Raw genomic sequence first — 26,906 nt, 5'->3', positions numbered from 1 at the left:
ATCTACAAATATCCTTAAGTCCCTGTCTTGTTCAGTTCTTCATAGTGTGTAATTATCAACTAAGATACACAGAATCTTCTACTTTGAATTGCACAAAGTGTTTATCTAACTATATTCCCAGCCTTTTCAAATAATTGTTTTTTTCAGAGATCTTTGTGCATTTAAGATCTGATGTTGACTAGTAGTTACATGGAATTACTCTGATTCCCTTTAACAGTTGATTTGTGAACTTTTGAAATAACTCATGATATTCAAGAATTATTATTTTTCAATTTTTTAAGGCAAAAATATAATGTAAACTTTAGCATTATTAATGGTCTTAGTGTGCCTTTTGCCAGCTGACACAGCTAATCATAGGCCAGAATACTTAAAGTCTAAGGAAGGAACAGCATGTAAACAGCATCATTCCAGGAACCAGCATAGGGGGAACATCATGCAAACACATCTCTGAAATGTAGTTTCTGCTTTCTCTTCACTAATAATGCACAACTGCAAGCAATGCAAACAATCCTGGGAGCTCTGGAATTTGATATAGGAAATATTTTGAAGTTCTCCGCCCAAAATGTCAGGAAAGAAACTTGATAAATGAATCGAAATATAATTTAGTGTACTAAACTTCTTGAGAACTATCATCTCTCTCCTCTCTAGAAAGGAAATCTGAATGTGCCTAGCTTAAGTAGATGGCTGTGTTTGGACCAGGGCAAAACCTGCCCTGGGAGCCAGTAGAAAGACAAAAAGCTGAAGACCACGTGGGAAGGAAGCAGGAAAGAAAACGAACTCTCTGACTCACTACTAAAGTTTAATCTACAAATGTTTTCACATTTGTCCAATACAAGTAGAACTTTTAAATTCTTGGAAACTTTAACTTAGACTACTGTCATGATGAATATTGTATCAAAATGAAGAGAGATAAGGGAGTAAAAATGTGAAAAAGTTGAAGAGGAATTACAGAGTGGACAAAATTGTCAAAGTATCTATTAATGCCAATGTAACCGTTATTTTACATGGAAAAGATAAAATCTGAGAAAAGATCTGAAGAGCTCTTTAGCCAATATAAAGTGCATCCGAAGCATAACCAATTGTTTAAGAATACCTTTTATGGAAAAATAAAAAGAAAAAGCTTCTTATAGTCAATCTTAATTTTAAATGCAGACTAGATTCCCTTCAAATAATATTTAGTATTCAAATTAACTGCTGGCTTTTACAGAATGCTTTATATAAGAATCATACTTCAGGAGATGAACAAACACAAAGAGAAAAAACAAGCCAGTTTCAACAGAATTCACCTTAATGTGACCTGTTAAAAAGCTATTTGTTAAAGGATCATTTATATTTTGCATTACTTCAATTAATTTCATTCATGGTGTCAGCATTCATTAACAGCATCTGTGGAAGCAGCTACAGTCAAGCGAAAGTCCTGCAATCCAAAACCACAATTATCTGGAAAGTTTTATATCAAATTTTTCTAAGAAACCGTAGTGCCTTTATTTCTCTTTTTCAACATACAGCAAACATGAAGTAGGCAGATATACAACAATTTAATGATTTTATATGCCCACTAATGATTAAATATGACTTGCAAATCCCTAAGCTCAAGATGGGATAAATAGCTTTTGTGCAAAAGCAGACACAAAAGTACTGATTTTACATCTTCCACTTTCTATGAATCAAATAATCTGCTTAAGACAATTGTGATGTTCTTTTGTTGGAGTTCGTGTTTGCAAACTTATGGAAGAACTTCTGTCTGTAAAACTTACTTTTTGGTCTGTAAAACTTTATATTCATGAAAGTACTCACATTTTAGAGTAAAAACACATTAAAATATAAATTTCCATTCCAGATGTAATTTCAGATTTTAATCAACATTACCTTCTAATGATTACATTAGAGTTTATGTATAAAAGATGAACTACTACATTTTCTAAAGAAACACGACTATGCATCTTAGGCTAATTTCAACACAGAATATTAACAAAAAGAATACATATTGTAATTATATGAGGAAGTAAATGACAGAAAGAACCATAATACAATTAAAAAGATTTGTTTCCATGGGATTTTCATGTGACCTAATTGGAAGGCAAGGCACTGTGACTTCTGACAAATCTTTTATAGAAATTGAGGATTCAAAAGTCAAATATCCAGCAGAATATGCCAGACAGCACTGCAGGTATGCTATTTATTAACTTTTGCTGTTCAGTTTCATGCGTGATGTAGGAAGTACACTTCACAATGAATAATGATGGATGAAATAGTTCTGTTGAAACAGGAATAACTTTTGAGCACAGGAATTTTTCCAGCCTTCAAAATTTAACGTCTGCAGGGACAGATTTATTTTTTTCCACTGCTCTAGTCATGTTCACTTTGACTATCACATGGAGCAATAATACAGTCCCACAGACCAATGGGTCAAGATCTATTCCACCACAAAAATGGGACAATCTTGAAAGTCTAACTTAGGGACATCTTTCATATGGAAATAGTAAGTCTGGCCTCGGAATTTTGTGGTTTAGTTTGAAAAATACAGGTGTCAAGAAGCTGTCTCTGCAATTCTAACAGAACCAATCTAGCAAAAGGAAAAAGAAAGGGAAAATCAGGCACGACAGGAGTGCACTAAAGCAAAATTCCACATTTGCAGTAAATATGAACCTAACCCATGAAATGGTTTACATATTCAAATAAGGTACACAAAAAGCAAATTTAATCTATCATCCATTTCATTATATTATCCATTAATATAAACTTCTATCTGCTCTGGTTCTCAGACAGTGAACGAATATTGCTGTTAATATAATTTTTTCATCTTCCACTGTTAGTAAATTAAGAATGAACAAATAGGAGAAATTAAAATAAATATGTGGTAAAACTTTGGTAGATAGTCTAATTATTAGACCTGGAAACATAATACAAGAAGGTCAGACATAATCCCAACTAAACTGCCTGGGATCTGTTGATTCTGTGTATTTAAACCCTGAAGAATTATTACTTCCTTCAGTATTGTCAAAAATGTAATTGAAGTTCTTCTTGGGTAGATGGGCACATTTTTGTGTATAACATTTTTATCAGAAAAATGGGAAAGATCAAATACTCTGATAATTTGGAAATTTGATAATTTGGATGTTGGAAAATTTACATGCACAATAAATTTTCACATTTACTATTTGTTATATGAAGTGAAGATACAGATATATACTGTGCAGAAACATGACTGCAGAGACCCAAGTATAAACTATCTTAAAGACATTGTTATGTACTATTTCACAATTGGGTGGAAAAAACCCTATGGTTATCTTTAAACTCAGTAAAATCAGTAATTATATAACAAAGGAACAGTTACTCTCATTTTTTACCTAAATATAACCACAATTATGTAGGCTTTTTTCGGAGAGGGCAAAAAATGGTAATGACTGTTCTTTCACACTGGACTTTGAATATGAAGAGTGAGCTGCATCAGTGGAAGGTGGATGGTAGGAAACTGTCTTTTTCCCAACAGAAATATTAAGAGGAAAAGCACAAAAGGTTATTTTCTTTTCCTTTGGAAAAAAAAAACTTCCAAGAGGACATGGTAAGAAAAGGATAAACTTACCAACAATGTATCCTAATTACTTCTAAGTTAGAAAAACATTAAATGCTTTTACACAGAAGCTAAAAATGCCACACATTTATTCTATATATTGACCTGGAACTTGAAAAAGACATTTTAAAGAAAATTTATCTGTATTGTGCCATGTGGAACATGTCAAAATCTAGTCAAATGTGTGAATCTAGTAAAAATTAGTCAGCTGATTTATAATAATCAGCAGAGATAGGAAGGTACTTTACAGGTGAGTGACTAAAATAGATGTGGGACCCATAACGTGGAATGAATTACCCTATAGAGCTGCCATTTCTCTCTACTAACAATGCAGGGAGCGTGTGATTAGTCTAGACCACAGTTCTAATGTCAAACTTCGAATATAAATAATGTTAGGTGAGATAAATCTCTCTCATAGTTTCTAAGTACTGGTTGGGTATTTCTGCAAAAAACATAATGCTAAAATAGGAAAAAGAAATATTTCTTCTCGCTGGGATGAAATGATCGAAGAAGCAATATGGAGCTAAGTGCCTGCTGGCAGAATCCTACTGCTTTCTACTGTGTTGATGCCAGTAAAGAATTTAGTCTAATGTCAACAAACAGTCCTCCCAGATGATAATTACTGATAGCAAAACTTCAATACTGATAACATAAATAGAAACTGAAAGATAAATTGAAGAAAAATCAAACTCCGAATCACAGCCTTCACATCAAGATTTGATAAACAGCTTCCATAGATTATCTCTGCATGTTGAAGTCCTGCCTCTCATGATGTCATACACTAGATTATCCAAGCTCCCACCCCTTCCTTTCTCAAACAATGTAATAATTACAGGATATTATTTCCACTATTCAGAGTCATGAGAGGCTGAAAGACAATCTGGGTTTGTATTCAAGTGAGATGAATGACATTCCTAAAGAAGGTTTTTACAGCTGAGTTTTTTTCTACCTTGCACTTTGCCTATTAAATTCAACATTCATACACCGCTATTTCACTGCTTTATTTAATTTTGTGTTTGAGTACACATGCATACCACACAGAAAATCCATCAGTTAATAACCTCCAAGAAGTGACGGAGAAAATCTGGGGGAGAGGAACTGTTATCTAACTTACATTTTAATTCAGTATGCAAAGTATTTCCATAACGATTAACACGACATTACTAAGAAATTGAGTGTTAAAGTCAATGAGTGTATGAAAAAAAATAAAAGGCACAGACAAGAGAGAAACAACATATTTCAAAATTAAAATAATTTAAAAAAAAAAAAAAAAGATGAAAAGTAGTTGACACAAAGACCTAGAGTACTGGAAAGTTATTTTAGACATAAATCTTAGCAGGATTGAGTTCTCCTACAAAACTGAGTGTGAAACAGCAGATTTCTAGACAACGTCTTCTGAAACTCTGGTTTTTAATAGCCTGGCTAGATTAAATGGACAACCACTTCTGTCACTTGCTAGAATTGTATTTCTCACTCTCCTCAGCTTTCCTGTTATGACTTCTTATGACATCTTATTATGATTTGATAAATTAAAGAGTCTCCCCCAGGAAAGCTGCACCTGTTAAGGAGCCCGCTCTTGTATGTTAGCATAACAGAGTCATAGAAATGTGGACTGGAAGAAACATCTGCAGCTCATGTTGTTCAGCTTCCCACTCAAAGCTAGGCTACTATCAACACCAGACCAGGTCAATAGTGTCTTTTTCCAGATAAGTTTTGGAAACATCCAAGGATGGATATTCCACAGCCACTCTGGGGAATGTGTTTTGATGCAGCATTGCTAGCATAACGAAGTTTTTCTAATGTTCATCTGAATCTACCAATGTACAGCATGTGACCACTTCCCCTTGTTTTGCCACTTGCTATTACAGAGAAGATTTTAACTTCACCATCTCTGTAACTCCCACACAAGTAATTGTAGTCTACTCCTGGAGGCTCTTTGCAGACTGAACAAGCCCCACAGCCTCAACAAAGCCTGTGTGCTTCAGGCCCCTAAAAGGCTTTGTAATGCTTCTGGACCTTCTCAGCTTCTCAGCACTTTTTCTGAACTACAACACCAAAAACTGGAGTCTCATTCCACATGCAGCCTGCCCAGAGCTGAGTAGAAGGGAATAATTTTCTCTTAATGAAGCCCCATACTTGGGTATTCCCTGAAGTGGAATAAGAGCATACCCTTGGCTTATATTCAAGTTCGTTAATTTCATCCTGATTAGGGCTCTGTACTTCTAGTCAGACTTCATGAGGTTTCTGTTGGCCCAGTCTCCTAAGGTTGTCCTGAATTCAAGCTCTGCTGTTTGACACGTCAAACCCTCTCCCTGTCAACGTCAAGCCATCTTGGTCTTCTGATAAACAAAACACATTTAACATTGACATTTTTCTAAGTAAAATAGATCCTTGATCCCTTTCAGATCCATAAGCATCTCTTTTTTCTGTGTTTGTTTTTTTTACTCTGTAGAAGCTGGTACAAATAACACTCACACTAAGGATAAAACAACAACAACCACGTGCTCGTCTTCAGCTCTCTAAAAAAAAAATTCCATGGTCCTCTGACTTACGATGCTATCTTTACAATTCATATTCAAATAAGTATGCGTCCATGTCCCTTTCTGATTCATTCCTATTCAAAAAACAATCTCCATTCTGGCAATGTAATTTAGATTTTTTTCCTGTCAAACCTAAATTAGCTCAAGCACAGGCTGGTGATATTGCATCTAAAGAGAGTGAGAAACTACCTGGGTGCTGCGCAGTAATACCTTCATTCTTATCTAGTGGAGCATGATCAATGAGCTTGTAAAGCATCAGGAATCCTTGCCCATAATAAAGAATCCTGTTCCAACAACAGTCAGACTACTATGGCTCTCGAATGCCATAATAAGTCAAAATTGTAAATTATATTTATTCAAAAAATAAACATAGGAAATCTCCAACTTTATACATTGTTTATGATTCTACACAAACCAGTTGCCCAAACAGATTCATTTCACTCCTCAAAGTGCTGTATATTTCTGAGGAAAAATGGTTCAATAAAAAATATTGCATTAAAAAAAATAGTAACATGACTCTTATTTAACACAGCAAAACTAAAGTGTTATCTCGTCTGTTCTCAAGAGAGACTCTAAAAGATACCTCCTCAAACACAAAAGACCCATATGATCTTTCCATCAATGTCAAAACAGAATTAGTGGTGCAAGTCTAAACCTGCTGGTGCTGGCACACAACTATCACATTACTCTGTCAAACTCTGGCTAAAAGTAGAGCTGATGAAGCAATTTGCACTTCTTCCAGGGTTCTTATAACCAGGAAAATGCCTAGCCACTATCACTAAACAGCTAATTTTTAAGTCACGTGTCTGTAATTATTGACACTATGGGATGGCTATTTCAATATATATTTTATAGAATTCACATAGGTTGATAAAAGAAGAATTTCCTGAGGATGAAGTCAGAATCACAGAGTCAGTGCTGCTGTCTCAGGGTATATTTAACTTTATAAAAAGTTGTCTGATGAATTTGAGACATCAGACTGGGCAATAGTTTCTGTATGTATCTGTAATGCCTGACTTGCACTAAGCCACCTCACCCACCAACCTGAAACCACCTCTTCACTAAGCCTTGTCACAGCAAATCCTTCTGCACCTATCACTGTCCTGCCACACAGCCCACGAGGACCCAGAATTCCACAAGAAGAACAGGCTGTTGTGCTCCTTAGATTGCACAGCCCACAAAAGTTACCATTGAAGGAAAATATCTACATCTCTGAATGGAAATACTCACAGGCAAAGCACAAGCAACCTATGGAAAGTGCATGCAAATAAAAGGGGAAACATAACTGTGGAACACAAAGCATCTCACAAAATGGCAGGCTTAGGTGGTCATTCCCACATCTATTACAATGCATCGAGGCTGGAAATACCATTATATTAAATCCCTCACCTGCCCCTTACAGCCTACAGGAAAAAAAAAAAAAACCAGGCTGAGGATAAGGCTGCAGACAACTTAAATCTGCTAAGCCTGTATATCCTCCTCTTTTGATAGAAGCAAAGGGGTACTGGATGTTGTGGAAGGATACACAAGTGTCAAAATGTTACACTTATTTAAATTTGTAGGCAGGCAGTAACCTTGAACTTGGCTTTACTAAAATGCACACTGTTCAAACAAGTTCAATTTACAAAGCTATCCAGACCACTTAGCATAACTGACCTTTCATTATTTATCAATATGGAATTTGTTTACTGTTGTGGACTATTAAAGAAAATAAAATTCAAAAGCAATGAGATCAAATTAGAAAACAAGAGGAGCTTTTCAGGGGCAGGAAGTTCCCTTAAGCATGGTCATAGTGCAACTGATTCTGGCTTTTCATTTTTAATGACTGGATTTCAGTTTTACCGTGCAGTAAATAGACTGGAGTTCAGAAGCAACGTTACTCTGCACAGAAAACTAAACAGTGGTTCTGTACCACACCAAATTTATTCAAAGAGTACCTGAGATTCAAGTTAAAGTGTCTGAAGGAATTCAGAGTGAGTATGTATTGAACTATTTTCTGTTCTTAAAGGAGCTAACAGCAGTCTTGTTTCTGCAAAACATCACATTTAAACCTAAAACCAAAAATATAATCTTATTTTGTGAAGAGTGAATTAGTTGCTTGCGTGAGTGTCAGTTCACAAAAAATAATCATATGCAAGGAGATGACATCTACATTATACAGTTAATCTGGGAAGCACAAACCTAACACCATGGAAAACACCATATCGCTCAAGTAACCAGTGTTCAGATTTCAATCCTTCAGGCACCTAATTCAAAATCATAATTACTGATTACAGAAACTATAAAATAATTATTTTTGACAGGTATCTCATATGAACTAAGGATTTCATAACCAACTGATCCTTTTTTTCCTCAATTTTAAAGTAACTCAATTTTCTATAGACATAGATTAGAAATGGGATTACTCAAAACAAGCCAAGTAAATATTAGTATTGCAGTATCTGGGAACTGAAATATCAGCTGAAAAAACCTGTTGCTTATTTCTTCAGACTGATTTTAAATACAACTCTCTTTACATACAGGATTCATTGGGGACTTCTTAGTACACAGAAATTACACAAAGAACAGCAGAATTCTCGTATTCTGAAGTTTATAAACATGAAAAATGTACTATTTTCTTTCCTGCATGGAAGATATTTTTCACCTTTCCTGGAAAAAAAAAAAATCTACACTGAACTATTTGAATGACTGTAGAACTTAGTATGATGGCTATGGCATTTAAAGTTCATGCCTATGTGTATGTGTAGAAATACATATGACAGGGAAAATGTCCTGCTCAAATCTGTAAGATTTTTTTCAAAATCTGCTAAGTCTTTTTCTTCTTAAATATACAGTAGTGCCGGTTTTGCCAGACAAGTTAACCCACTGGTTGGTCTCTAGCCTAATAAAAATGATAATAAAATTTTTTATAGGGCTACAAAAGCTGAATTTTTAAAATTTATGCAATGTTTTGTTCATTTTAGAAATCAAATACTTGGCTAGAAAAGGCAAAACACGCACTGAATTTTGCATAAAGATCATGCCATTCAAAATAATGTATGTAAAACTCATTGGTGAGATGCCAAGAAAAGGGCAAAGCATTTTCTTAAACATGAAGAGAGTAATTTCCCAAAGTTTATTGTTATAAATGTAGAGCATGCTATAAAGCTGTTGGAACCATGGAATAAAAATTTTGTATTTGCAATAGCACTTTCCTTGATTACTGTGGATTAGCATATTTATGAGGTTACTCAGCCTCAGGTTTAAACCCACAAATCAAAGGTTTATATCAGCATGGGTAATGGATTACACAGAAGTCTACGGCCTATGATATCCCAAAGGTATCTGTCTTTCAGAAGATTTATGTATATAATACCACTTTGTAGAAATTAAATTTTCTGATCTTTTTTGCGTGGTGCTTGGTGATTCCTCTCTCTAATGTGTAAAACAATGAAAGAGAAGCATTCCCATTCAGCAGAGAAATTCATTGATGTATCTTCTCATTCCCCTCCTCACCTATTGATAAGGCCATGAAAGACAGAGGCTTTAATTCCTTGATGTAAATAGCACTACTACAATGAGAGCAGAAGTCATTGTGAGTATATTTGATTCAATTAAACTTCTGAAAAGAGGAAGGAATATGTATTCCAGCAGTGGTTCAGAGAACAACTACTTCTTTGCTCATCCTATAAACAGCACTATCATAGAATAAACCTAGGATTAAAAAAATGGTCTCACTTTTTTCTCCAGAGGTGAATGCTGACTACATTACTATTAATGGTAAGTGGCTGATGTAAATACCTGCTGGCTTCCTTTTGCTTCAGAAAGACCAGGATATCAGAGCAGAATGTTATAAGACAAGAAACTGAAATGCTTCTTCCTGCCTCTCATGAAAGACTGTAACGAATTAAAAGGTAAGTAAGGAAGGTAGCTCATGCAGAATGGCTTTTTCAAGACTCTGGGTACCCAAGTGAAACCTCATTAAACTGTACAGAGAAAACGCCCATCAGCTTATTATTATTTCAGTTTGTTCCTGAAGATCCACAACTAATACCAAGAGAGATGGAGTTACACAAAGAGTCACATGTGTGTGCATGAGAGTGAAGATAAGAGGGCACACACTTACCAATATAATTTAGAATACCCAACCTAAAAAGATATAAGGAAAAAAAGAAAACCAATAAAGCTTTCTGTATTGTATGTATATTCCACTGAAGAAAAAGTGTGGAGTTTTGCACGTAAAGGATAATGTCCACTTATCTATACAAGGACAAGATTCTAACAGATCTGCTGCTGGAAGAACAGCAGGTCACACTAATGCGAAAATATTAAGTGCTTCAAATAAAGTGGAGGTGGTTAACTGACCTAAAAAAGCCTCAGCATACTAAGAAGGAAAATATATAACATCTAAGGAAGAAAATGAGTTTAACATTCTTCCTTGAAAAGGTGATCAAAATCCAGAAAGTGACAACTGAGACTTCTACAAGATAAAATGAAAATTAAATTATGAGGATTAACAGAACACATTGTGATCCAATTTTGTTATGTTAATTTTACTCTCTTACATTTAATTTTTATTCCTCATTTGAAACTCCTATTATATTGCAAGCTGTAATAAATTTGGAAAAAAGCAGAGATAACTGACAGCTTTAGATTTTACTCAACCTCGTAATACTTTCTGTAGAGTCACAGTGATATATTGTTGATATATCATACATCATATCATTGACTGATAAGCTGTCAGACTCAAGAAAGCATTTGTAAAACACACAAAGAAATGTGTAGTGCTAATAAGCAGGAGCCTTTGACCTGATAACTTGCAGTAATCAGGTGGGGAAAGGTGGAAGAATAACTGGGTTCCAGGCAGATTTGGAATGATGTAAACCAAAGAGAATAGTGGGACCTGCTTAGCCGAAACCGATTTCCAAGAAACTAGGCTAGCTGTGCTAGCGTTTTGGCAATGACACAATGAACTACACTCATAGGTACCGGTAACAGTCATTTCCATGAAACAACAGTGTTTGTAACAAAAGCTCTACAACCAAAATATAGAAATGACAGTGTAATGCATGAGATGCATCACCTACAACTGTGATCTTGGAGGATACCTGCAAAGTTCCTACCTCATGGACAAACGGCAAGGCACTGCATTCACATCTGCTTTAATTCATAAAGGCCTTAATTGTTTAGAAGAATAAAAATTATTCAAAGTTGTCAACACTAAGAGTAGTCTTTATTCTTACTTTTAAAAAACTCTATTTCCAAGTATATTTTCCAGAAGCTCTAATTGTTTAATTGGGCATGTGCAAATGAAGAGTAACCATTCGGGTGTTAAACAGCTTTAACAAAATCCAAATCCAAAGAAAATAAACACACCTTTTCTGTCAGAGCATTTAATGCTTACAGAGAGCAAAGGAAAATACTTTTCAAGAGCCCTACATGATTATAATGTTGGCCTGGACTCTGTTGAGACATAGGTAGTGCCTTTTCCTTTCTCACATCGAAACTTCATACCAACTTACAGCAGAAATATATAAAATCTGCTTTTGGGGCGTTTGTTCAGCTATCAGATGCTTTTCATTTGAATAGGAGCAGACTGTGTCTGCAGAGCAGAATTTGATCCCAAAATAATAAATAACATCTTCTGAACAAAACAAAGTATATGAGTCAGGGCAAAGATCCTGCATGAAAAAAACATTCAGAAAGATAATAAATTCAGTTTCTGTTACACAGTCGAATACTTTGGAATTCTGAAACACCTCATTTGCTGTACCGAATCTATATGGCAAGGGAGTTAGGCAATGAGTAAGAAACCTATTTGGAACAGTAAGTCAAGCAAAGTTTGGGTATCTTCCAGGCTTCCTCTACATTTCAGTAAAATAATTTCTACTTTTAACTAGGGACATGTTTCAAAAGGGCAATGCGGTAGTTTTCTAGGAAATCCTTTAACAAAATTTTGTTTTCTAAGAATCAAAGCTACAGAATGTAGCTCTGCCTGTCCTGCATGAACAATTTTGGACTTGAAGACTGATTTTAAACACACTGCATAGAAGATTAAGGGTCTTAAAAATTCAGTGCCTACAAGATTCGTAACAAGAATACAAGAGAGATGGCGTTAAATATACCCACTGAACAAAAGACACCTACACAAATGCACACATTATCAGACATCACAGAAGTAAACAGAAGAAAATACTTATGAAAGCGCCAATTATTCTCATTAATTTTAGACAAAATGTCAGGATGAACTATCAGGTTTTCTGCAGAAACGTAAGAAACATGAGACTGCTGTTTGCTCCCATAGTCACTAGTTTTGACAAGGTTGTTATTGGCTGAGCTGGCCCCCCAAAAAATGTAAATCACTTTTGGTTACTACAGCCCTTATAGGGAAAAATTACTTTTCTAAAATGAGAAAATGAAAAAAGTTTTTGCTTATAAAAAAATTGAAGCGAAAATTTGGTTTAACCCTGAAATATTTTTCTGGAAAGTTTTAGAAATAAAAAAAACAAATTTTCCCCAAAGATTTTCCTAAAAAATCATCATATATTGCACTCTATAAGCCTGAGCAGGCTTTCGTGAGAGTGGTAGTGAACAGGGCACAGAAGAACAAATATTAACAATGCTGTCCCCAAAGAGATTAATACCTTAAAAACCAATCCAGACTATCTGGCTTCAAGCGCAGCAAGGTGTTGAAAAATAAAGTTAAGAAATTAAAACCACAAAGTTTAGTCCCTGCAGGGTGAACTTTCTCACATACAGATTTTAAAGCTAACTTTCTTGCCAACAGCCATATGCAACAGGTATCCTCAGAGTATTCCAGGAAAGATTTTCAGTACACTTTCTGGGACAAGAATACTGCAGAAAGGTAACTTCAACCAAATGCATTGACTACACTCAAAAACAAGGGTTGTTTTTTCCTCCCCAATGGCTATAGAAAGTCCCAAGATCGTTCCATTGTACCCTATACCTTTTTGTCCAAATGAGAACTTATGGTTTTCACTGAGACGTGAACATACTTATAAATAAACAGGGAACTTTTTTTTTTATATTTCTTATTTCTGAGAACTAATGCTTAATTGTTTTCTAGCTGCGAGTGAGTTTGTTTTGTAATTATTTTATGCAACTGTAGAGGTCTTAATGCTGATTTATGTTGTTTACGGAAATCTTGACTTAGCCTGCTGGGAAACAGTTCAATGAAAATAAACCATGTGACCTTATTCAAAGGATACAGGGGATTTTCACAAATGAGATGTTCTATACAGCAATATTATTTCAGTACAAATACATTCTTAATAATTATTTTTCAAAATTATAAGAATAAGTGTTTTATATAGCAATTACCTTTTTAAACCTGAACCTAAATCAGAACAAACTGAAATACAGAAAATTTCATTTAAACACAAGAATTATTTTTACTACAAGAATGATCAAAGATTGGAAAAGGCTGCTTACATAGGTTGGGCATTGATTCTCCACCCTTGGAGGTATTCAAAACCTGACTGGACAAAGCCCTGGACAACTTGCTTTAGCTGACCTTGCTTTGATGGTTCAGACAATCTCCAGATTGTCCATTCCAGCAACAATCATTCTGTGATTCTATGATTAGGCATGATTATTTCCTTTCTCACGGGCTTTTAGTATAGGTTATTAGGCCCCGGTACCAGTAACAGGAGGCAAGACAGAAAAAGGATTTGAGAAATTTCATTTTCTCTCCATTCTTCCAAAGCTGACAAGTGCAGACACATCCACATTAAAAGTGTTAATTTAAAACAACAAATCCTATCTAATCCAAACCTAATTTTACTTTTCCTATGCATTTTACCAAAGACACCTACGCTTTTAATTAATTTCAAAGCAGTTTCATAAAATAAGGGACATCTTGTGAATGACTATTGATATCACACCCAAAAAAAAGGTACCAACTGATACTGTGATAGAAAGAGAGTGATCATTTGAAGTTTGTTATATCTAAATTTCCTGAAAAAATTGCCCTGATTCTGGTAATGGCATCAAATGTTTAACACTGCAATGTAATCTAGTATATATTTACTGCAACATGCTATTGCAGAAGCACCAATATAATGCTTATAGTTTGTAAAGAGCACTTTTATGCTTTTTTATTATTTCTCTGAAGAATTGCATTGTGAAGTGATTATCTACTCAATGATTCAATCTTTGTATAATACCATTCATTCAATTTTAACCTGCCTAAAGAGTTAAAATTGTTTTTCCTAATAGACAAGCTGGAAAGCTGATCACATTTTATGAAAATTAATTGAGCCCATAAACCTGATGGCACCCTTTTGGCCCCTTTTGCTTTCTTTGATTAGGGATTTATTAAACTGCTTATTATTACACTGTTGCAATTTAGAACATTTATAACAACTGTGTGCAGTAATTGAATGTCCTTTACATGAATTAGGTAAATGTGATGGCAGGTCTTATTTTACATGGAGAACGGTTAGAATGTTCAAATTTATGTGACCTAGGAAAATAGGAATGAGGAGAACACAACAGAGTGATCAGATCTGGTCTCCCACAGTGGAAGGCTTCCATCAAGATGGCTGGCTTACCAAGGTATACAAAACACTCAAGAACCATGCTGTAACTCAGACACAAGCTGCATTTGCTGGTATTCAAAATAAAATCTCACATGGGAATAAAAAAACAGCAACTGAGGAGGGGAGGAGGGAGGGAAGATACCTGATAGATATCCTTTGAGATATTAAAAATCCATCTGGACATGCAGCATGTGAAGGATAACAAGGTGATCAGGCCCAGCCAGCACGGGTTCATGAAAGGCAACTCCTGCTTGACAAACCTGATCTCCTTCTATGACAAGGTGACCTGCTTGGGGGATGAAGGGAAGGCTGTGGATGTTGTTTACCTGGACTTCAGTAAAGCCTTTGACATCGTTTCCCACAGCATTCTTGAGGAGAAACTGGCTGCTCATGGCTTTGACGGGCCTACTCTTTGCTGGGTAAAAAACTGGCTGGAGGCCCAGGCCCAGGCAGAGGTGGTGAATGGAGTTAAATCCAGTTGGCAGCCGGTCACAACTGGTGCTCCCCAGGGCTCAGTATTGGGGCCAGTTGTCTTAAATATCATTATCAATGATCTGGATGAAGGGATCAAGTGCACCATCAGTCAGTTTGCAGATGACATCAAGTTGGGCAGGAGCATTGATCTCCTTGAGGGTAGAAAGGCCCTACAGAGGCTGAGGCTCTGAGGAGAGGCTGAGGGAATGGGGGTTGTTTAGCCTGGAAAAAAGGAGGCTGAGGGGAGACCTTATCACTCTCTACAGCTATCTGAAAGGAGGTTGTATACAGTTGGGGATCTGTCTCTTCTCCCAAGTAACAAGCGATAGGGCAAGAGGAAATGGCCTCAAGTTGTGCCACAGCAGGTTTAGGTTCGCTATTATGAAAAATTTCTACACTGAAAGGATTATCAAACACTGGAAACCTGCCCAGGGAAGTCGTGGAATAACCATCCCTGAAGGTATTTAAAAGACGGGTAGGTGTGGTGCCAAGGGCCATGGTTTAGTGGTGTTTTTGTCAGCGTTCGGTTGATGGTTGGAATAGATGCTCTGAAAGATCCCTTCCAACCTACACCATTCTATGATTCTATGGTTCTGGACAACCTATTCTAGCTGAGCCTGCTTGAGCAGGGGGGCTGTTTTTGTCAGCGTTCGGTTGATGGTTGGAATAGATGCTCTGAAAGATCCCTTCCAACCTACACCATTCTATGATTCTATGGTTCTGGACAACCTATTCTAGCTGAGCCTGCTTGAGCAGGGGGGCTGGACAAAATGACCTCCAGAGGTCCCTTCCAACCTCAACCACTGTGTGATTCTGAGATACTAGTAAATTTAAGAGATGAGCTGAAATTGCTGTTGTAAGCCTATCTTTCCATATCCTGACTCTTGGTATGCATAAAATCTTAACTACAGTATTAAAATTCTTTGCACTTAATTTAGAAACTCAATAGCTGCAAAATTCAATAGAAATTGGTAATGAAAAATAATATAGATTGATATATGCTGCACACATATACACGTGGGTTGTTACAGATATCTCTACAACTGGATCTACTGGAAAATCTATTAATAAGGCTGTGGCCAGCATAAACTTTCATAAAGCTACTACATTAGAATTAAAAAAAAAAAAAAAAAAAAAAAAAAGAGTTGAAGATACAACTGAATTCACAGCCATGAAACTTTAAACCTTCTTATTTGCACAACTAATCCCTAGTGATTTATAGCTCTTACACTTAATCAAATTTAGAAGTTTAATAAAGCACAAAAAAAAAATCCCTTCACATGTCTGCATTTGTACTGTACCAGACAGCTAAAATTTCCTTTTACTAAAACCAGGAGTCTTAATTTCATCATCATCAGTTGTTGAAAATGTCTTGTGCCAGTTCAAAGACCGGATAAAAAAAATAGTTATAGAGAATGTACCAATTAAAATAAAGAATGACTACAGAAAAAAACAGAATAGGTAGCACATGAAGTATGATTTCTATTGAGAGTCTTCATATGTACACATGTATGTGTACACACACATGTTCTGAAATTAAAGATTAATAGATGCATTACAAATAAATCTTTGCACATCTTGTCACTCAAAACAATATATAAAATGCAAACTGCTGTTCTGTTGTAATCATTATGTTCTTTGCGTGATTATTTTTGAATAGTTAATTAACTACTACTTCATAATGAAAAAAATCTTAATGCCAAGGATGAACACATCTCAATATTGAATCGCATCTCTATGATAGAGATTTCTGATATCACCTTCTTATTAAAGGAAGAATTTCTCCTTATTTTCCTTTGCATCTTATCTATTAAAATTCTGTCTAAAAATTTTAGTGACTCTTCAAGGTCTCCAAATATTCAATTAGAAACTGAGGCTAGAGTTAAAAATTTGAGTTCCAAAACAGTCAGAAATTGACTTTTTGAACCTGTGGTTTGTATAATCTCCAAAACTCCAGCAGTTCTGTCAGACCAGAATAATCAGAAACTGCATCAGACTGGCAAAGAGCAGACTTTTCATCCATCTGTTTGGGAGTAAAAGTCACACTCAATGGGTCAAGAAACACCGTATACCTCAGTAGCTGTTTCAGATGCAAAATTGCTGGGTTTATATATGTTTTTCAATTAAATGTCTAAAAGAGAAGCTCACTGTTTTATAAAAAATAAAGATAATAGCTACATAAATGTTACAATGTTTAACTTGTTGAAAGAGAAATTACACTTTTATTTTTTGAAGTCTGTTCCAATGCTGCACTTATATGTCATATAACAGAGCTTGGTTTAAAATATAAGTATCCATAAAAAGGTGATATGATAATATCTTGTGCTAATGGTGCCATTATCAAGCTATAAAATGATGCCATTATTTTGCCCAACTGTGTGGCTTCATGCCCAAGGCCATTGTTCCAGCTGGGAAAAACGACTCACAGTAATATGGCATATTATGAAATTTCCCTAAATATGTAAGAGGTTTCATAAATGGAGTGCATTTATGCAAGCCATGCTATTATGTAATAAAAAAGTATCCTGATTTATATCTGAGAGTAGCAAATCATGTCAAACTATCCCATCCTGACATTCCAAAAAGTGAAATAAATATATTTCGAAGGCTAACTAAAATGAAAAAAAGTTGATATGGAGCTCATATTATACTAAAAATAATATAAAAATATTTTAATAAGATAAATATATAAAATATAAATATTTATAAAAATAATTTTCCATACATTCTGCAAGTAAGCCAGCTGTCAGAATTTAGGGTGATAAACCATAAACAGCTCAGTGGTCAAAATCTAAAAATTCCTTAAAGCTCACAAGACAGAGTTTAATGCATATAAAAACGGTGATTATAAATACAGCTAAATGTGCCATCTGCAAGATTTCTCCTACATCTTGAATCTCATTTTACATACACAAACCATAACAGACTTCTTTGAGCATTCTTGAGAGTCATTGAGTCCCAACTTTGCCTCTCAAGTTCAAGAAAAGATGAGCTGAAAGCCCTGTAATGGCATCTCAATACATTCATTATTAACATCTGGTCAGTTACTAGTTTTGTACTTCAAGTATGATCATTAGCAAAAGTACACTCCTCTTCACACTCACAAATTGAAACTGCAAAGGGAAGAAGAAAATTCTTGGCATTGTTCTCACATAAGCAGCAAATCTAAATTATGACATCAGTTGCAGATTGACTCAATAGTAAATTACCAAATCCAATTTACTCAGGACCTTGTAATTTAGTTTCAATCTAATTTAATTCAATTTTAGCTGTGATATATAAATGTTGATTAGTAGACTGTTGCATACGAATATAAAGTACCTAAGTTTCTTAAGTTACTACTGTTTAAGATACAGTAGTTGTTGGGTTTTTTTTGGTTCTTTCAAAGACAGAACTGAATGGTATTAGAAACCATAAAAACAAATGCTAATAAAATTAAATCTGGAATTCATTACAATTAACTCTACAGCATAATTTTCTATCATGCAGAAAAATACCTTCCTTTACAAACAAACTGAGCTACAAATGCACTCCATATTTTATACAACAGGCCACACTGACATGGGCTTATCCTTACGAAAGACAGAGCTACAAGCACTCTTCAAAAATGCAGTATACTAATGTTTGAAATTTAGCTTTTTTAGATTTAGATTTTTTTTTATCATGTGGCCATAAAACATACTTTCTAACTTAACTCAAACAAAATGTAATTTGTTTGTAAGAATTCAATGTACTTTACTTTTTTATCAAAAGAAAGTTTTAAATGAATAAAAGAATCTTTCAAATGATTAGAAAATAGAGGAGATTTTTGAAATAAAATATACCACTGGTCCAAAGACACAAGTTACAAATTTTGCAGCCTGTGTTCTAGGAAGATTAACTTGAAAAAGGTTTTTCAAAACACTTTTCATACAACAATGAACAAATAAAAATTACTTTCAGGTCTAAATTCACTTTTTAGAACAATCAGCAAACACTCAGGTTCATTTTACTTGGAAAAGTTTTCACATACACACCCTTGGCTGAAAAATCATTAAAGAATTAAGTTAATTCTAACACTTAATAATTAACCACTGCGCTTAGAAAATAATGACAGGAAGAGGGAAAAGCTACTTTTCTGTATCTCAGCATCTTAGCTGAATGAAATCAACAGCAAAAATCCCCTTGTTTCCACTAAAGTATTCCTTTAGCATTCTGTAAATATCTGGCTGTTGCAATGATGTTTGCTGCCTTTATAGTCTGCACAGAAAGCCTGAACAACTTATGTTCTTCTCTGCTGCTTAGAATTAAACAAAAAAAAATAAGAAAAGCGTGGATCTCAATTATGTATTATCTTGAGAAGCAAAGACATTGGAAAGCAAAGAGTTCAAAGACTATATCACATGAGGAAATTGATAGGACCTTCTGGATCACAACCCTTCACCAAATGTCATCACAAATGTTGAATACAGAAAACTGAATTATAAGTACATATCCTCACTGTCTACTCTTTAGTTTACTCCACACACACAAAAAAAGTTGAACACAATCAAACAAAACAGTGTTTCAGCCCTGAGCAGTTCTATTCAACAGTCTCTTAAAAAAGTCTCTTAAAAAAGTTGCACTCCTTGTCCTGCAACAGTCCCAATAGTTACTGAGGTATAACATACATTACACTTCTCTGTAGACTTCAGAATAGTGACCCAATGACCTCTCACTGTCATAATTTTTTATAAATCTACAAGTATTAAAATGCACAGCCCAACTTGTACCCAGAGTTTTCATACTTAATCTGCTTGAAAACACCAACATAATGTGCATCTTGGGTGTCAGCCACAGCGACTGTACTGTCACTGAATAATAATAACATATACATAGGTTTAACATCATGGTATATAACCATTGTGCTAATTTATACTGGTAACTATTTATTGGTACACACACAAAAAGCAACTTCTAGTTTATTCAGAAAAGATGGTTTTATTGGTAACTAACTAAAAATGGTTTGAAGGAAACGGACAGGAACAACCTAGCTATGCCTATTCAGAAACATAATAAGTAAGAACTTTTTAAGAGAGATCTTCTCAGAGGCTTCTCACTGAAACCACCCCCTTGGGAACTCTCCACAGGCTCTCCCAGGCTTGCTGCTTGCCAGAGGGCCTTCTTGTTACCCAGAGACAATGAAAGAGCCTCTTGTTCCTCCCAGAACCACGATACCAGCCTGCCTTCTGGATGATAAGAATACACTTCAGCTTGGAGATCTTTGGGGAGTTACTCACAGTGACCTTACAGAGTTCAGTGATCTTTCGCTTTCGAGACCTTCTAACACTACCAAGTGAAAGTACAATGAAAGGACACTTTAAAATACAATACAGAAATACACAAGATTGCCAGCTCCCCCACATTACATTTACTGGTCTTTACTTCAAGATAGGTGAACATCATTAAAACTAAGCTATGACAAGCTGTATCTAACACATTTTCACAAATAGAAGTATGTTAAAAATCAGGATAAACCCATCAGTAACTGCCATTTGCTATTTACATGGCTGCATTCATGCTAAAGCTATGAAGGGCAATTAAAATATTTAATCTGGGAATTTAGTTAGAAATTTATTTCGCAATATTCACTAAAAATCAAAAACTGCCATGATAACACTCAAGATACACGATAAGAAGCTCTGCCTCTGGGATACAAAATAATCACAAAATGTATCTACACAAATACAAACTGTAAAATTCAAAGTTTTTTTTCAGTTTCTACACTAAGTGTATTAAACATTTGATGCTCAGGGATACAATTCCTTTCGTTGTTTTACTCACCATTTGACAAAATATTTTGCCCTGAAGCAACGATAACGTTTGTCCGCAATATATCTGCAGCACTTTGAAAATTGCTGCTCTACTTGTTGAAATGCATCCAAAAAAAAAGAGTGAAAGATGTTATTAGAAAAGCAGCAGAGGTGTTAGGGACATTTAAAGAGGCTGTAATGAGGTGATTCTTTTTCCTCCCATTTTGCCACTTCACTGTTATTGGAAAATACAGAATCACGGAATCCCCTAGGTTGGAAAGGACCTTTAAGATCATCCAGTCCAACCATGAACTATACATAAATAGCTGGATGTTTCAGTGGGAGGACAAAATCCGTGCATCTCCTGTTAACATATTTTTACATTTTTAACCTGCTCAAATCTTTTTTTATATATCAGGGTTTCAAAGAGTAGTTGTGGTTGGAAGGGACCTCTGGAACTGTCCAACCCTCTCCCCACCCCCAACTCAAGCAGGGCCACCCAGGTTGCACAGGACCATGGCCAGATGAGTTTTTAATATCTCCAAAGTGGAAGACTCTACAACCTCCCTGGGCAATCTGTGCCAGTGCTCGGCCCTCACAGTAAAAACAGTGTTTCCCAATATTCAGATGGAACTACCTGTGTGTCAGTTTGTACCTACAGCCTCTGGTCACCACTAAAAAGAATCTGGCTCCATTTTTGCACTTTCCGTTCAGTTATATACAGTGACGAGATCCCCCTGACCATTCTTCTCCAGGCTCAACAGCCCCAGCTCTCTCAGCCTTCCCAAATAGGAGAGATGCTCCAGTCCCTTCATCACTCCTGCAGCTCTTGTACTGGGAGCCCAGAACTGGACACAGTCCTCCAGATGTGGCCTCACCAGTGCCGAGCAGAGGGGAAGGATCACCTCCCATGAATGCTGGCAACACTCCACCTAATTCAGCCCAGGATAACATTCGCCACCTATGTCACAAGAGGACATTGCTGGCTCATGGTCAGCTTAGTGTCCAAAAGAATCCTCAGGCCTTTTCTGCAAAGCTGCCTTCCAGCTGGGCAGGCCCCCAGCACGTACTGGTGCAGGACTTTGCACTTCCCTTTGTTGAACTTCATGAGGTTAGGTTCCCTGTCAGCCCATTTCTCCAGCCTCTCCAGGTCCCCTGGCACATCAGTCACTCCTCCCTGTTCTGTGTCAACAGCAAACTTGCTGAGGGTACACTCTGCCCCATCATCCGGATGAATACATTAAAACTCAAACCATTATTCCACAGATGATGATTTCACTAACAAAGCGTACCATAATGAACAGTATAAATGGACAGATTTTAATTTAACTTCGGGACAAATAGGACTGTAACAATATACAGTTCTGACACTGAAATAATTCTGACTTGTATATGGAAATGAATATGGAAATGTATGGAAAATAATTATGTCAAGGAATGTACATATATATCCCTTATATATATATACACACACATTTTATATACATAGATAAATGAAAAGTAAATGGCATCAGGAAAATGTACCCACGAGGCCACATTCAGCTTTAAGTATCTGTATCTCCCATTCAGTTTATCTGTTCTCAATTTATTACTTTTTTATGCTTATCACCAATTCCCTGGCATACTTTATTTCTAGTACAATAGAATAGGTGAGGGGAAGGTATTAAATAAAATTGGGTTAACATTGCTGAACAAGTTTATTTGAATATTGATGCAGTACTTGTAAAAAATTAGTTTCAGGCTTATAGTTAAATTCTGTGTTTTGACTAAATAAAATCTGTTTCTGGTGAAAAAAGGATTAGGAAATTCCTATTGCAGAAAACTGATGCTGCTTTGCAGCAAACTGTTACGGTTGTGTGATGAGGAAAAATAGCTTTAAAGCTGAAACTAAGTTTTAATGTCATATGAACCCAATTTTTCTGGCAGTCATGTCTCATACAAGGTCAGAAAAAAAAAAAGGCATTTTCTGAAAACGCTTCAGAATGAGCTTCATAATCCATAGAGTTTAGCTTTTCCTAACTGAATTAACACTTCCTATCTTTTTCCTGAGAGAATAAAAGGACCTGTAACTCCTTATACCTTTCTTCTATTAACTACATTCATTCCTTTATAAAAGATAATATATCTTGTTTAGCCGATTACAAAGCAAAAATAAGGATTTCATGTATAAAGCAATTTGTGAGCAATCAACATGCAATATTCAGGCTATTCATCACAGCCCCCAACCCCAGGAAGAATTTGTTTTCATTGAGACATGAATGCTGAGTTAATAGGGGTTTGAAAAGAAGGTACTGAAGAGACATGAAAAAATTACCCTAAACTAACAAAAGACAACCTCTGTCTACTTCTAAAGCTAATTTTTCTACAAAAACTGAGCTTAATATATACAGTAACATTTTTTGAAGTTGATTTAGAAGGTTTGCATTACACATTTCTTGAATGAAAGAGGTTCTACACAAATTTAAAGAGGATGATTAAAATAGCTCTTTGAAAGTTAAAGGGGAGAAATGGAAAACTGAGGGATCCAACAACATTTCAACAGAAGACAAACCAGGAGATGCTGTCACACAGCTACTGTCCATGATGTACCTGCCACCACCCAGGACAGCTGTTTACACAGCCCACCACGATGAGGTTTTGATTTAGGACTAGCATTACAGCCCAATTATTCCTATAAACAGAATATTACTAACAAATGCCCATGTTTACCCCTGATGGCTTGTGTAAAATGGGAATTTTTAAAAGAAAATAGAAAGACGGTGAGACCATTGATACAGTGGGAACAAATAAAGAAGGAAAACAATAAAGACAGATGTTAGGTTCACACCACAGACATTGAGAAACAGGAAAAATACTGTCCTTCTAGCATGCACACAAACACTATTTGATTTCTTCAGAAGAGTTTAGCATATGACAACTCTCGGATTAGAAAAAGTAGATATGGAACTACAAGCAGCATAATGATGCTTAAACCAAAGCAATTACCAATATTGTGTTTGTAGAGACAAGGGACAATCAAAGGAAAACAAATAATCAAAAAGGATATTTTTTTACACTAAACTTCTACCAACTTCTACCCAGAAGATTAAAGAGACCTTCGTTTTGGAACACAAAATGACTGATGAAGACAGAAAATTCTTTTGTTCTTTATGCTTCTGAATAATGGAATGCTTCACTGAGGGAAATAACGTGTACAGAAATATGGGATCACATTACTACAGAAATCTGGAATTAGAACATAGAATTTAAATTGGTTAAACTTTGCTTTGAAAATTTCTTTAATGACTGTGATGTGCCAATAGATCATTCTGACTAATTTGCAAGATGGAACTCAACAGTACAAATGTCTTTACACTTCAAATATTGGAAACAAAAGTAAAAGTACAGCACAAATTAGACATATAGATCTCAATTTACATTTTTTAATGTACCACCCCCAATTATATAAAAAATAATATTGTCTATGTTGTCAAAGAATTTTCGTCCAGTTAAAGGTTCATCACAAGGTATTTTATATGTATTTCTTATCAGCTAAGAAGGAATAAAGAAGAGCAACAGGCTACACTGTCAGGCAGCAAAACTGTCAACATACATAAAACCAAAAGTAGACAAGGACAAAAGATAAAGAATGTTTTGTCTGAAAGTCATATTTGGTAGAAACTCCATGCTCCTTAGCCTATCAAGCCCTTAACTAACCTCAAAAACTAAATTCCACCATTCCATGGTTTAATATTTAAAATGAAATTGATTTCTAAAACTTTTTAATAAAACAATTGCAATCAGTCAAATCATAATACTTCATATTAATCCTCATAATTCTTCCTTTTTATATTTCCATCTGTCTTTCACTTCCATTAGTTTCTTCAGTACAAGAGCAATCTCAGTGCACAACCTGAAGGAGTCTCCACTCCTCTTGAAACCTCTTAGCTCTAACCCCTGTATAAGTTTTTGTTTCGCTTGAGTTCTAGCATGCAGTTCTGAATCTCCTTCAACAAGGTTCTTCTCAGAGCACAGTAACAGCCAAGTGCAGCAAAGCTTTTCAAGGCATGATGTCCTGCACTTACAGACTACCAGGTTCTGAAAACAGAGAAAGCTGCTTCAGAGCTGTAATGACTTTTCTACCCGGAAACATCCATGCCATATTTTAGAGGAGAGGGTACAAGTACAAAAAAATCCCAAGGACTGCCTCAACAGCATCAAAAATTAAGCAACATCCACACTACTTGTTTCAGGCATATAATTTACTGTAGAGTAGGACAAGAAAAAAAAAAGTTTTGTGATTAAACTCTATAAAAACAGGGAGATAATTAAAAATATATCACACGTCATTTGACTGAATAATATTCAATAGATTGATTTAATCTTGTCCTTTACTCACATGATGAATGAAATGAGGCCCTATCTATTTTATTAGAAGATGGATGATCACCTTCATGAAAAAGACATGAGAAATACTTCTGGTATGTCTCCTGGAACAGGGTAATTCAGCATACACATAAGCATGGTGAATATCCAAGGAATGATTTGGCTCATGGAAGATAACCCATTAACTAGCAGCTCCTCAATCACAGCTAGAGATGCTATGTATTATTATTTACTATACTCTGGCATCCTTCAGAACCTTTTATACTCAGTTTAGACCAAAGCGTGCCCTTAACTAATAAAATACACAGAAATGAAGTAAAACCATATGGAACACTTATATGATTTTGCCGTGATGACCAAGAGCTGAGCTTCAGCATTGAAGAAAAATGAGAAAAACATCTGAGGAACTAATATAGCTTATAAAAATAAACTGCAAACTCACCTCTTGCATGAGTAATGCAGACTACATTAAGTTAATGGAGTCATGTCTTAAAATCCAGTAGCAATTTTGATTAACTTTTGGGCTATTATTTGTTTTATTTCACTGATAGAAAGGTTAAAAATAAAAAAAAAGGTTATGCTTATCTGATTAATAAACATTTGCTGAGCATCTTCTCAGACTCCCAGAACACTTACTGAAAAGAAATAGTTTAACTAAGCTTCTGTAATGCTGATGGAGACAGTTATCTTTGGTCAGGGGTTAATCAAATATTATCTCTTGTAGGAGTGGGATATTTGGCAGTTAATTCCTCAAAATGTCTGGGGCCTTACAAAATCACAAGGGCAGTACAACTGTTTAAAAAAAATAAAATGGACACCTTTCCAGGAAGCACATGGTACACTGCATCTGCTAAAGGTCACGTGAGTGTTTTACACAGTTTGAAATGGAAGGTATGAAAATGCATTTTACTGTCTTTCCTAAATGAATTATAATCATGATTAATGTCAAACGTGAATCAAATGAAAAAGCACGACAAACATGTGCACAAACTTACCAACTAGAATAAGTTTTCTTTCTATGTTAGTTTAAGCTTTGCTTCAGAGAAAACATTCATTTTAACATTTGCTGAAAGCATGTTTATTTAATACAAGGATACATTAAATCCCTCAATATAACCAGCCACGGACTGAGCTGCAGAGCGCACACAAACCCACAGAGCCCTCGCAATCTCATATGGTGATGCTATGAAGCAAAAGATGGTGGTCCCATTGTATGACTGCATAAATGGGTAACATCTCCACAACACAGAACTGAATGACTTAAAGACAGGAAACTGATAAAAATGAAATGTCTGCAACCATTTCCCTGAAGCAGATACTACATAGATTTTTCTCTCTTCTCCTCTTGACCATCCCACCCTCTTTGATCCGGAAAGCACCTTATCAGCACAAGAAGGACATGGACCTGTTGGAGTGGGTCCAGAAGAGGGCCACAAAGATGATCAGAGGGCTGGAGCACTTCTCTTATGAATACAGGCTGACACAGTTGGGGTTGTTCAGCCTGGAGAAGAGAAGGTTCACAGGAGACCTTAGGTATTGGAAGGAGCTCTAAAGGGGGCCTATAGGAGAGATGGGGAGGGATTCTTTATCAAGGATTGTAGTGATAAGAGGAGGAGTAATGGTTTCAAACTGAAAGAGGGAA

At 35.6% G+C, this 26,906-nt stretch overlaps 1 protein-coding gene across 3 annotated transcripts in view; it reads right to left on the bottom strand.

The window, feature by feature from the left end:
* ATRNL1 (attractin like 1) overlaps positions 1–26,906 on the bottom strand; it is a 488,877-nt gene that overhangs the window by 237,331 nt on the left and 224,640 nt on the right. The gene's annotated exons all lie outside the window — the stretch shown is intronic.

Source organism: Calidris pugnax, unplaced genomic scaffold (genome assembly GCF_001431845.1).
Source record: "Calidris pugnax isolate Ruff unplaced genomic scaffold, ASM143184v1 scaffold4, whole genome shotgun sequence".
Lineage (NCBI taxonomy): Eukaryota > Metazoa > Chordata > Aves > Charadriiformes > Scolopacidae > Calidris > Calidris pugnax.
The sequence above is the reverse complement of the archived record's forward strand: the minus strand, read 5'-3'. Positions and strand labels throughout refer to the sequence as shown.